The sequence below is a fragment of the Microtus ochrogaster genome, unplaced genomic scaffold (genome assembly GCF_000317375.1).
Source record: "Microtus ochrogaster isolate Prairie Vole_2 unplaced genomic scaffold, MicOch1.0 UNK15, whole genome shotgun sequence".
Taxonomy (NCBI): domain Eukaryota; kingdom Metazoa; phylum Chordata; class Mammalia; order Rodentia; family Cricetidae; genus Microtus; species Microtus ochrogaster.
Genome location: NW_004949113.1, coordinates 5,166,454 through 5,177,875, shown reverse-complemented (window position 1 = coordinate 5,177,875; position 11,422 = coordinate 5,166,454). Strand labels below are relative to the sequence as shown.

The 11,422-nt window shown below is 51.7% G+C and overlaps 1 protein-coding gene across 2 annotated transcripts in view; it reads left to right on the top strand.

Moving 5' to 3' along the window:
* The first annotated feature begins 10,144 nt into the window (after positions 1 to 10,144).
* Sall1 (spalt like transcription factor 1) overlaps positions 10,145 to 11,422 on the top strand; it is a 20,972-nt gene continuing 19,694 nt past the window's right edge. The window contains exon 1 of one of the 2 annotated variants that reach the window (XM_005367045.2): positions 10,145 to 10,301. The gene's annotated coding sequence lies outside the window, so the exon portion shown is untranslated. Of the gene's footprint in view, positions 10,302 to 10,812; positions 10,833 to 11,422 lie in introns of those variants that run through there. The other variant, XM_013353730.2, reaches the window with a different exon arrangement.

Sequence of the window (11,422 nt, the reverse complement as noted above, 5' to 3'; positions counted from 1 at the left end):
GTATTACAAGCATGGAAAAAGTCCAGACCACACCTCTGCTGTGGATATTATCGACATGGAAAAAGTCCAGATCACACCTCTGCTGTGGGTATTACCAGCATGGAAAAATTCCAGATCACACCTCTACTGTGGGTATTACCAGCATGGAAAAAGTCCAGACCACACCTCTGCTGTGGGTATTACAAGCATGGAAAAAGTCCAGACCACACCTCTGCTGTGGATATTACCGACATGGAGAAAGTCCAGATCACACCTCTGCTGTGGATATTACAAACATGGAAGGAGTCCAGATCACACCTCTGCTGTGAGTCCCACCCCAAATCATTCCTTTCCTGAGGGCTCTAATATTTGAGGGGGATGTCATTTAGTTTCACTTAGTTCTAAGGTTGTCATTGTTTTGTTGTGCGAAGTGTAGAGGTTGAGACAGATGTCATGATGCAGCCCAAGTTGGTCTGAATTGTTGATCCTTATCTCAGCCTATAGTGCGCAGGGTAAGTGCCACCATGACTGAATTTCATTTTCTGATAAAATGGCACATGATTGTAGGCAGTAAGCAGTCCCACAGCTCAGAGAACCCCAAAGAAATGGCCACATACCTCCACTCCCATGTTTGGAACTAGAAACGGCAGAAACACTTTAAAGGGCTCTGAGGGTACAGTGAGCTAACCCGGGACCACATCTTTCTAGATCCAAGAAAGAAAGCAGTGAATGGCAGGCACCCTTTAGTTCCCTTTTTCCTGCGGACATCCCAAGGTTCTTCTGAGGGCTTCAAGACTCCTAAACCCAGCAGGCAGAACTGGGGAGTGTGGCAGAGCCACGGCCCATTGAAGGACAGGGAGTGGAGAGAGGGGTGCTAGCCCTGTTGTCTGAGGAAGCCCCCAGCTGTGCTCAGAGGGCTCTGGAATGCTCTGATGAGACACGGGGCTGAAAGGGCCCACATAGATATCTGATCTCATTCTGGTTCATCCAGCTCAGGGAGCTGCCTACCCCATGCACCTGAGATGCTTCCCAGAACTGAAGCTGAAAATGCCATGCATCCATGGTCCCAGCTTCTCTTGTAGCTATGACATGACCAACAAAGGCTTCCCAGCAAGGTTGGACTCAGCATCCAAGACCTGTGTGTAAACACCATGGGACGGATGCTGTGCTTCCTGGCTCCTGTGTGGCCAGAGTGAGTTGTGCTTCCAGAAACAATCATGAGCTTATTCTGGACCTTTGTGAGTTATGCTGGGGGCCAACTCTGGACAGGCTAGCCCTGATTCCCTCACCCTCCTGTAGTAGAACCTGTGTACTCCCCAGTGCTCTCTGTTTAAACTGGGCTTTGTGACCGTAGGTTGTAGCACAATTAATAAAAACCCAAAGACAGAAATGGGGGTTCAACCTGAAGGTCAGAAAAGCAAAACAGCCAGCCACTGGCTCTTACCTCTACCTCAGTCCAAAATGGCGAGCCTGCCTCCAGGAATCTCAGAATGAGACTGAGTCTGAGACCTGTCTCCTCCCATCTTATATCTGTCTCTTATGCTGGGATTAAAAGCGTGCACCACTACCACCTGGTTTCTATGGCAAACTAGTGTGGCTACTGGGATTAAAGGTGTGTCACCACTGCCTGGTCTGTAAGGCTGATCCGTGTGGCTGTTTTACTCCCTGATCTTCAGGCAAGCTTTATTTACTAAAATACAAATAAAATTTCACTACAGTGAGTAGCTAAGAATCCTAATAAAGGTGTCCCAAGGTTTGTCCTCTCACAGAAAGAAGGACGTGAACCCAGGAAAGCCCACTGCCACCCTCTCTACTCTGCACCATGGCTACTTCTCACAGCCCGTCACAGAGTCCATGATAAGCAACGAGTTCTGGGGAGAGGCAGACAATACAAGATAATTTGAGGTTGTACTTTGTGTGACTGTTTTCTATTTCACTTTTATGGTAATATATTTTATTATGTTTGCACAAATACTGGTCCCTGACAGGTTATGGGAGAAAAACTAACTTACTGGTCTCCCACCAGAGATGACCCTTCACTACAGCTGGTGACTGCACGCCAACACAACCATGTGGTCAGGGAGCCGCATACCAGGCAGGGACTGGGAGTGTGTCTAGCCACAGACCTGAGCTCTCTCTGGACCCAAGTGCCTCAGGAAGCTGTACCCTTTGCCTTCCCAGCAGGAAGTTTGGCTGTCAGACTCCACGAACTCCTGACACTCAGAAGTCTTTTGTTTCTAGGAGACCAATGGGAAACATCAGTACACCCCTAAAAAGCTACGCCTGAGCAAAACTTTACGCTCCTTCCAGAACCAAGACAGGTGACTTGGTGGCAACCCAGTCCCACTTCCATACTGTGCTGTCCTCAAACCAAATGTGAGAAGCCCCAGACAACCGAAAGGTTCAAGAGCTTAAACGTGGCACTTTTAATGTCCCTCCCCCTTTAAATCCTTAATAGACCATAGCCACTTCCTGTAAATGGTAAATGAAACTTTTCACTCTGGGTGTTATCATTGTGTATGCGTGCACAGAGGAGGAGGGGTGTGCACGCTATGAGCTATGTGTGGAAGTAGAAGAAAACTTAAAGAGTTGGTGGCTCTCCGCTCCTCTTTATGTGGGTTTTGGGGATTGAGCTCAGCTTGTCAGCCTTGTGGCAGGTCATTTAAGTGGCTCATCTGAGACATCTCATAGGTGCTACACTTTCTGTTTTACTAACACAATTAACGTGCACTGCCGAGCACCCACTTAAAGTGAACGGCAACATAAGTCTTAGGGCACTGCTTGTTATGGCTACACTCAAGCTCACAAACATCTCTAACCCTCCCAAAAGTCCCTCATTCCCTTTAACAAGCACCCCCACTTCCCCGTGATCACCTTCTTCGTCATTTACTGTCCAGCACATGGATCAGTACGACTTTCTAGAGTTTCATATAAGTGAAGTTCTACAGTAGGGACCCTTTGGGTGACAGATTTTGTTTTTACTGATCATGACCTTTTTCTGTCATGGTCACCGTTCTTACATTTTGCATGCTTAAAATCACCACTGGCATGGTAAGCTGCTCAGTTCTGTCTCTGTCGCTGCCACAGATTTGTGAGAAAGGGGATGAGTGGGTGAGCAGGTGAGGGGCCACTGGAGACTTGTGCTTTCTTAGCTTACAAAACCCTTCCGCCTCTGAAAATCCTGGCACTCCCCAAAGGAATAAAGATGTTCACAGGGCCACCCACCAACACTGGAGGTCTTTCTTTCTTATTAATTAATTTACTTTTTTAAAAAAAAATATCTTTTCTCATTTTACATACCAATCCCAGTTCCCACTCCTTCCCCTCCTCCCATTCCCTCCACTTTCTCCCCCAATCCCACCCCAGGTTCACTCCTCAGAGAGGATAAGGCTTCCCATGGGGAGTCAGCAAAGTCTAGCATATCACTTTGAGGCAGGACCAAGGCCCTTCCTACTCTATCTAGGCAAAGCAAGGTATCCCTCCAAAGAGAATGCTTTCCAAAATGTCAGAACAAGCAGTAGGGATAAATCCTGTTCTCACTGCCAATGGCCCCCGCAGTCTGCCCCAGCCATACAACAACTGTGTGGGTGTCAGCCACATTCAGAGGGTATAGTTTGATCTTATGCTGGCTCCCTCGCTGTCTGGCCAGAGTTGGTGAGCTCCCATTACTCAAGTAAACTGTTTCAGTGGGTGTCCCCATCATGGTCTTGACCTCTTTGCTCATATTCTCTCTCCCTGGAGGTCCTTCTTATACCAGGTCAGCAGTCCAGATGGGCAGAGCCACTGAGACCTGCAAGCCTATGGTGAGCAAAGCCAGGAGTGTCCGTGCCCTTTCTGCCACTGCAATGCTCCCACAAATCATCAGAAATGCTAGATCAACTGTGGCCACAGGAACCAGAAAGACACTCACATAAAATCTATACACTGCCAAGCACCTGAGAGCCTCTAAAGAAAAAGCCCTGTGGCTCTTAGGCATGATTTTTGAATAGAAGGACATCAAGTGACAGATTAAATGTTATCTGTTTCTCCACCGGGGAGAGGGTGTTGCGGGTAAGTCTCATCCTCCACAAGCTGGCATCTGGGAGCTTCTTGAGGAAGCACCACAAGGAGCGTGCCCACCTGTGGTGCCAGCAACGCTATGCTAGCAGGTATGGCGGCTGCACACTCTGGATTCCTTTCCCAGATTCCACCCGTAAAAACCATATTAATCTCACGGCACACAGGGAGGGAGTTCACGAGGGTGCTTTGCATCCTGCCTGTAGGTGTTCGATTACATTGAGCCACAACATGGCTGTAATCTTAACAGCAGAAGGAGCAGCACTCATTGCAGAGTCTGAGTCTATACCAAAAGGTAGCTATTCTGAGAGCAGAACGGGCAACAGGGAGATGCTCTGCTGGAATGGCTGGGGGAAATTTTCATAATTTGACAATGGAAAAGAGAAAGGGCGGGGGCAAACTCCAGAAGAGCAAACTCCACTATAACTGCTTGCTATTGTCTAGGGAAACGCTGCATGTCTTACTGTCCTGTTGCTTCTGCTCTCTTTTGGACACAACCCAGGAGACTCCACACAACAAACCCAAATAGCCAGAAAGCACAGCCTGGCACCTGAGCAGCTAGCGACTCCTGTGCCTACAGGGCTCACAACCTTCCAGAAGCATGAAGAAGGCCTGCCTCTCGCCCCAGGACCCACATGGGTTAGTCAGCTGGGCTCGTGGACAATCTACTCTAGTCTCAGACTTCTTTAGTAGATTTATGAAACCTCCTAAATGGAGCGTGTTTTGACTCTGGCCACTGGGCTGTTTGTCCTCCCCCCCCCCCGCCCCAACACTAAGCCAGGCAATAGCATAGTCAAAATAATAATCCTTTTGATTTATTACTATAAGCAAAGAAATGAATGTAAGCCTTTTACAGTGGCATTCCCCATGCCCACCCACCATTTCTCTCTAAGAAATGAATGAATAAATGAGTGGACAGACAGGTGAAGTGGGACTCTTTTGACCACATCGTATTATCTGATCCCACAGTAAACCTGTGAGGTCAATGACAATAGCTAACAGTTGCACTGTAATTACATGCCGGGCATCATCTAAAAATCTTCACACGTATTAACTCCTTTACCACGCTGGAACCCTATGGAATAAGGGTTATCATTATCATCTCCATTTAGCAAACGGAGGAATTCATGGAAGCAGATTTGCTTGTAGGAGACAAAGCTGGCTCCTTGCTAGACACTGGCCAGCGTTATTCCGATACTCTGCTATACACTTAACAAAGCAGGGAGCAGAGGGTCATGGTATTATTTTAAATGAGGTTAGTCAACATATGAACACAAACCAAGCCTCGGGCTATCTCCCCTGGTCACTGGCTAAAGGACACACCCAAACTACGAAACCTGAATAGCCTGCTCTGACTCCACACTCTCAACCCCTAAACAGCACACGTGCTAATTTAGCCTGCCCTGCAAACAGCCAGGATGCGCCTGACAGAGATTGGGAGGGGAGCTGCGGGTGCTGATTTGCTCAGTACGCCTTTCCCAGACTGAAGGTGCTGGGAGGCCCAAGGTGGAAAGAAAAAATGAAAGCAAACCTGGGAAACAGGGAATTCATCCAACCCCACCCCCTCCAAAATCACGTACTTGGTTTGCGGAAGAAACCATCCCCCCCCCCCCCCCCGGCAGCCTGGGTTCGGTTCTGAGCATGTGCACAGCCCAAGTAAAAGCTGGAGCCAAACCTACACGAGTCTTTCCAGAATCCCAAGGTTAGACATGTTACAAACTCAGCCACGTTCAGGGGGGATGATCCTCTTGGGATTGTATTTTAATACAAAATATGCCAAACGGTCTAGGGCAAGTTAGGGAAATGTTAAAGGCAGACAGAGATCAAAATGACAACCTGTGAGGGGAGAAGAAAAGACAAGAGCTCCTTCTTCACATTGGATGGTTTCAGAATTCTCTCCTGCGAGAAAGCAAGGCGGCTCGGGTTTGGAGGTGGGGATGGAAGTATCTCAAATTCCCTGCTGCATATTAAGCTGGATGTTAGGGTGAGGAGAAGTGCCTTGTTGCTGCAGCTGGAGTTGGATGCTAGAATGCACAAGTACACCGTTTAGAAACGCAGGTTTGAAGAGGCTGCCGGTCTGATGGGACCTGAAGAAGAGGGAAAGCCGAGTCAAGCTGGCATCCAGGGACAAGACACTGTAAGGAGGAAACCCCTCCCTGAGGAATAGGGAAGGACCCAGAAAAGCTTTGCCTGTGAAAGCCAGGGCTCAGCTGACTCTTGGGGGACTTGTATATCCCCACCCACGTGAGTGACAAGCAGGCCTTCCCGACAGGACAAGTCGTGAAACCAGACCTTGCCATTTCTGGTTTTCTATCAAAATGAAACCAAAAGGTCCTTTGCCCCTCCATGAAAGTTAGTGGGGGAACGCCCCTCATCGGGAAGAATTTCAAGGCACAGCGTCTTTCAATAAAGCCAATATCTTTGAAAACGTTTAACCTGCGGTTTATAAAGTTTTGCTGGTGAAAAAGAAAAGTGACAGTATAACTGAAGAAAAATAAAAATTGGTGCTGAAGGAGGTTCGCTTCGTCCATGTGTGGGTGCCCCGCGGTTGGAGCCGATTTCCTTTAATGTTCTCTGGTAGGTTCCCGGTCATCTCCAAATGCACGCACCCCCACACCAGAGCGGGAGCCCTAGAGACCTTACTTTCAGTCTCAACTGAAGGCATTTAATGAAAACCACTCTTCGCTGGATCCTGGGGACCTACTTCTTGCGCTTCAGGGGAATCTGTGCACCCTGCTGGGCTTTCTAAATGTCTTGGTTACTCATTCCAAGAATTAGCCACATGCTATTGCTTGGTGGTAATTTTTTTTTTCTCGCTCAGAAAACCGCAAAAGGATTTAACCAAAAGGAAGCAAAGGTTTCCTTTTTATAAATTCGATTAGTCTTTTCCACTTTCTCTGCCTCGGGACATTTCCTCTGGGAGGAATTTTATACCCAGACACCCCTTAGCGAGGCACTGTTGCATGAGGGGCACGGAGAACTTAAGCGCAACCTGGAGGAGCATTAGCGGTCCCCTGCCCATTCCGTTTATAAATGCCGGTGTGAAAATAACCCTGTAAGGAGAGGAAGACGACGTTTTCCATCCACTGCGATCCACTGCCCGGGTGGAATCCTGCCTCCGTGGCGAGCGACTGAATTTCCTTCTAGAACCGGGACCTGGGCGTCTTGTCTTTGCGCCGCAGGAACACATGTCTAGAAAAGGTCCTTGCAGGTGAACAGGGGTCTGTCCCTCCACCCCCAATCTGTGCCCTTCTCCACTTCGCCAGGAGTGAGCTGCTGGGCAGAGCACACAGTTCGCTCTCCCAAGGCCTCGGGTTCGAAGCTGCGCCAAGATCTTAGAGGACGTTAGTATTTGAACTACAGCAGTTCAAATACTTAAGAAAAAGAGTCTGTGAAATTCCCAGGACAGCGCAGTTTCAAGTTTGGAAAAAGGCCGACCCTACGGAATGCTTTCCAAGTTTGTATTTTGTTTTATGTCATCATCACCACCACCAACCCAAAACCCCAAATCCAGAATAGAACCTTAAGGGCAGAAGAACAAGCCACCTCAATCTTTCTTCCCTCTTCCTCCCGCTCCCACCCAGCAGGCATCCAGGCAAGAAAAACACAAATAAACCCCAGGTGGTTAATGGTGATGCATCCAGCCACCCCATCCCCAAACACACACAGACACACACACACACACACACACACACACACACACCCTGCACAACCAGCTCACCACCCACTTGGCCCCACCCACCTCCGGGGAGGGGAGGGACTGGGAACCTGATCTCCCGGCTCCTGCCCTGAACGTTTTCTCATCAATAATGTTGATACCATCGACGCGCTTGCTCCCCGCCCCCAGGGTGCCGCTGCCGCCTTTTTGCCGCTTTTTGCCCGGCGCAGGAAAACGAAACCTCCTCTACTGCCCTTGTAGTCCCTGCCTGGGGCCTTGGACTGGAGATTTCGGAAGCTGGGGCATAGCCAACGCGCTTAGGGACCATCTCCACATCGGGTGTAGGGTGTTCTACCTGCACCGATGGAACCCGAGAGTCAGGGGCCCACACAAGGCCTCAACCCAGGCCCCATCCCACACCGGGGTCGGACTGGGCCATAATTAGAAAACTTTCCGGACAGAAGAACCAGGCCTCAGAAGGAAGGGACTTCATGCCACCACCCCGTCCTAAAACAGGAGCTCGAACAAAAAGATACACGGAAATCCCTTCCTTGGGAACTAGGCTGTGGCAGCGGCTTTAGGCCACGGCCTTCGGGTCAGCCAACTCACTGAGGACAAACTAGACATCGGGAAACTGAGGTGATACAGTGGAAGGAACAGAGACCCTCACACACACTCTCTCTCCCTCAAAAGCAGTTTGCACAACTGCTAAGCGCCTCCCCAGGGTGCGTTTCGTCTTGGTCCGAGAGGTCGCGACCCCTGCACAGCTGTCACTTCACTTCGGGCCACTGCCATTCCCTATTGGATATCTATCCCCAAATACCAGGCCTTCCTGAGGAACCTCCAAGCCACAACCTCTTCGCCTTATTTCCCAAAAGCAGCCCCCATCCATGGTTGGGAGGGCAGGACCCCATGGAGTGCTCTGGCCTGGAGGTGTGCTGAGTGGTCGGAGGGACCCCAGCTGTGGCACCTCACTGGCCTTCGCTTTCTCGACCGGTTCAAAAATAAAAATTAACCCTCACTCTATGTCCATTTTTATTGATTTAATTATGTCTTTGCTCCGCGGCACGCGGGGCCTTGCCAGCTTGCTGACACTTTGGCGACCGCACCAGCGAACCGCGTAACTTGGGCTCGAGACAATGGCCTGTAATTGATGTATCGCCACCAACAATAAAGACCAATTCTCCTCTCCCGGCCATTCCAACCGTCCCCTTCCTCCCATCCCCCCTCCCCCACCTCCCCTCATCTCTCTCCCGGCCAAAGGGAAAGAAAACAAACAAGAAATTAGCGGGGGATGCCGCTCGTGGAGTCAGGCGCCCGCCTCTATGTCGTCGAGGACTCAAAAAACGAAAAAAGTTATAAAAGTTTAGATACCCCCAATTAATTCGTCTCCGCTGACCCATTTTTAATTAAACGGAGCGAAGCAGTTTTTGCGTTTTCGTTCGTTCGTTGTCTGTGTGGGGCGTCCCCCCACCCTTAATCACACATAGAGCCAACAGCGAGCACGTGTGAAGCTTCTCCCCGGATCTTCCCGAGTAGCACACCATGAGAAGGGTTTGTAGGACCGCCAGCTCCACTGGGTTTCTGGCCACTGTATTGCCCCGAGGTCGGGACTTTCAAGAAGGCAAGAATGTTACAGACTGCTCAGGACGGCTCCAAACACCGGTGCAAGTGCGCCTGGAAGCGTCGGTGCACCCTGGAGGGTGCGCATTGGTGTGTTTTCAAGCGCGCCGATTTACGGGTGGGGGCGAGTGCTGGGTTTAAAAATGGTCAGATCTGATCACGTTCCCGAGGGTTTGGGGCAAGTGAGAGGCTCACACCCCAGGAGCGCGTAAATCCATCTTTGCCGAGGGATCTCTTTAAATATTCAGTGAGAAATAATGGCATTTGAAACACCACCTATGGAAACATTATTATCTTCATTCTTCAACATCAGACCCACTGATAGCTTCGTTTGTCTTTTTATCAAAATCTACAGTACCCAACAGAAACTGTGGAGAGGGAAAGAGCGAGATGCAAGAGAGGAGAGCGGGAGGCCAGGGAGATGAGAGAGGGGTGGGTGAGCAAGGGCAAAACTAAGAAGAGGTAGGAAGAGTGAACAGGGAGATTGAAAGAAGGGAGAAGTTATACTAAGAATAAAGACAGGAGATGGAAGAGATACTGTCAACTAACACACAAAAAATTAAGGGAAAAAGAAAAAAACCGGAGAAGGAAAAAAAAAGTCCATTTAGGAGAGTGCGATATGGGTACTGAATTCTGAGGCTCTAAAAGGCTCTGCCGCGAAGGCTGGTGCCCACTTCGCGCGAGCCGACTATGGCTCTATCCAGACTCAAAGGCGCTCCAGAATTGGGGCGTCCTTATGAGCCCTCTCCTCTCCCGATCGCGAGATAGGACAAGGATTGTGTATCTGCACCCCTCCCCCGCCTCCACCCCCATTACTCAGCCGAAGTTTAGTTTAGTCCCTCAGGCGCAAGACTTCGGCAACCTCGCCTAGCGGAAACCCCGAGGCGAGAGGAGATATAGACTACCCAGGACCAGCCCCAGATTCGCGGGAGCCTAAGCCTGGAAGAGGGAGAGCAAGGCCCGGATTCCTGGGTCCCGAACTCGGGTAAGGGAGGCTGTTACCCCCCTCTGGGAGATGGAGACGGAGCGAAAAGTTTGGGCATCGCGCGTGGCAAGTGTTGGAAAAGTGAAGGCGAGTTGTGGCATAGCTAGGGGGCAGCGGATAGGACCCTCTCCCCTCTCTCCGGGGCTTAGGGAAGCCACCTCGTCGCAGGCGAGGAGGCAGCTAGGGTAGGCAAAGGGGTCCTGGGTAGAGGCGGTGCCTAGGGTCTGGCTTCAACTGCACCTCCCAGGCCGGGGGCGCGCTGCCTAGCACTGGAATAGAGGCGCCCCTCCCCTCCCTCCCGCCGAAGCTGAACTCGGAACCAGGCAGGTCCCTGCTCTCCACCCGCCCGGGGCCTGGCGGCGCCACGGTGGCCGCCGCCTCCCCGCGGAGTGACGCGCCCTGCAGCCAACCGGGGCGGCTGGGGGGAGGTTCGGGAGGGGTCCTGGGCGGAGCCGAGCCGCCCCCTTATCCCACGGGCACGGGGCGCTTCTCCCGAAAACTTCAGCCTTAATTGTCCCGGGAATGTCCGAGGTAGAGAAAGGGAGCTAAGGAGCCAGCCAGAGGCTGGAGGAGCGCAGCTCCCAGCAGGGAGAGACTGGGGTGGCGAGAAACCGGCCCCTCCCCCAAGGCCCCAAACCCTTCACGTTCCCAAACCTTTCCTGGGTCCTCTTCTCCGCACCCCCGCGAGCCCGGGATCCTGGGAATGGAGAACTCTGGGCGAAGGATCTCCGAGCCAGGCGGCGGGCAGGCGGAGGGAGGCCCGGCAGCGGGCGGGAGGCGGACCGGCGTGGGGCTGGCTCGTCCCCACTCGCTTATTTTTTTTTTTTTACGAGGGTGGGGGTGGGCTGCTTTCTGGTAGCTCTTAAAGAAACGAAGGAACACTCACGAAACGGGACGCCCTCCCCACCCCACCCCCAATCCCGCCACGGGACTCCCTCCCCCCGCGGGCCGGCACGCAGCGCGGGAGTTGGGAAGTTCGCCGCGCGCCCGCAGCCTAGGTCCCCAGCCCCCGCCGCCAGCCCCACCCCCACGCGGCCCTGCTCCGCTTGGCTCCGGGGCGGGCATGCTAATTCGGGTCGGCCCAGCCGGGGATGGAGGGCGGGGGAGGGGGGAGGGGAACG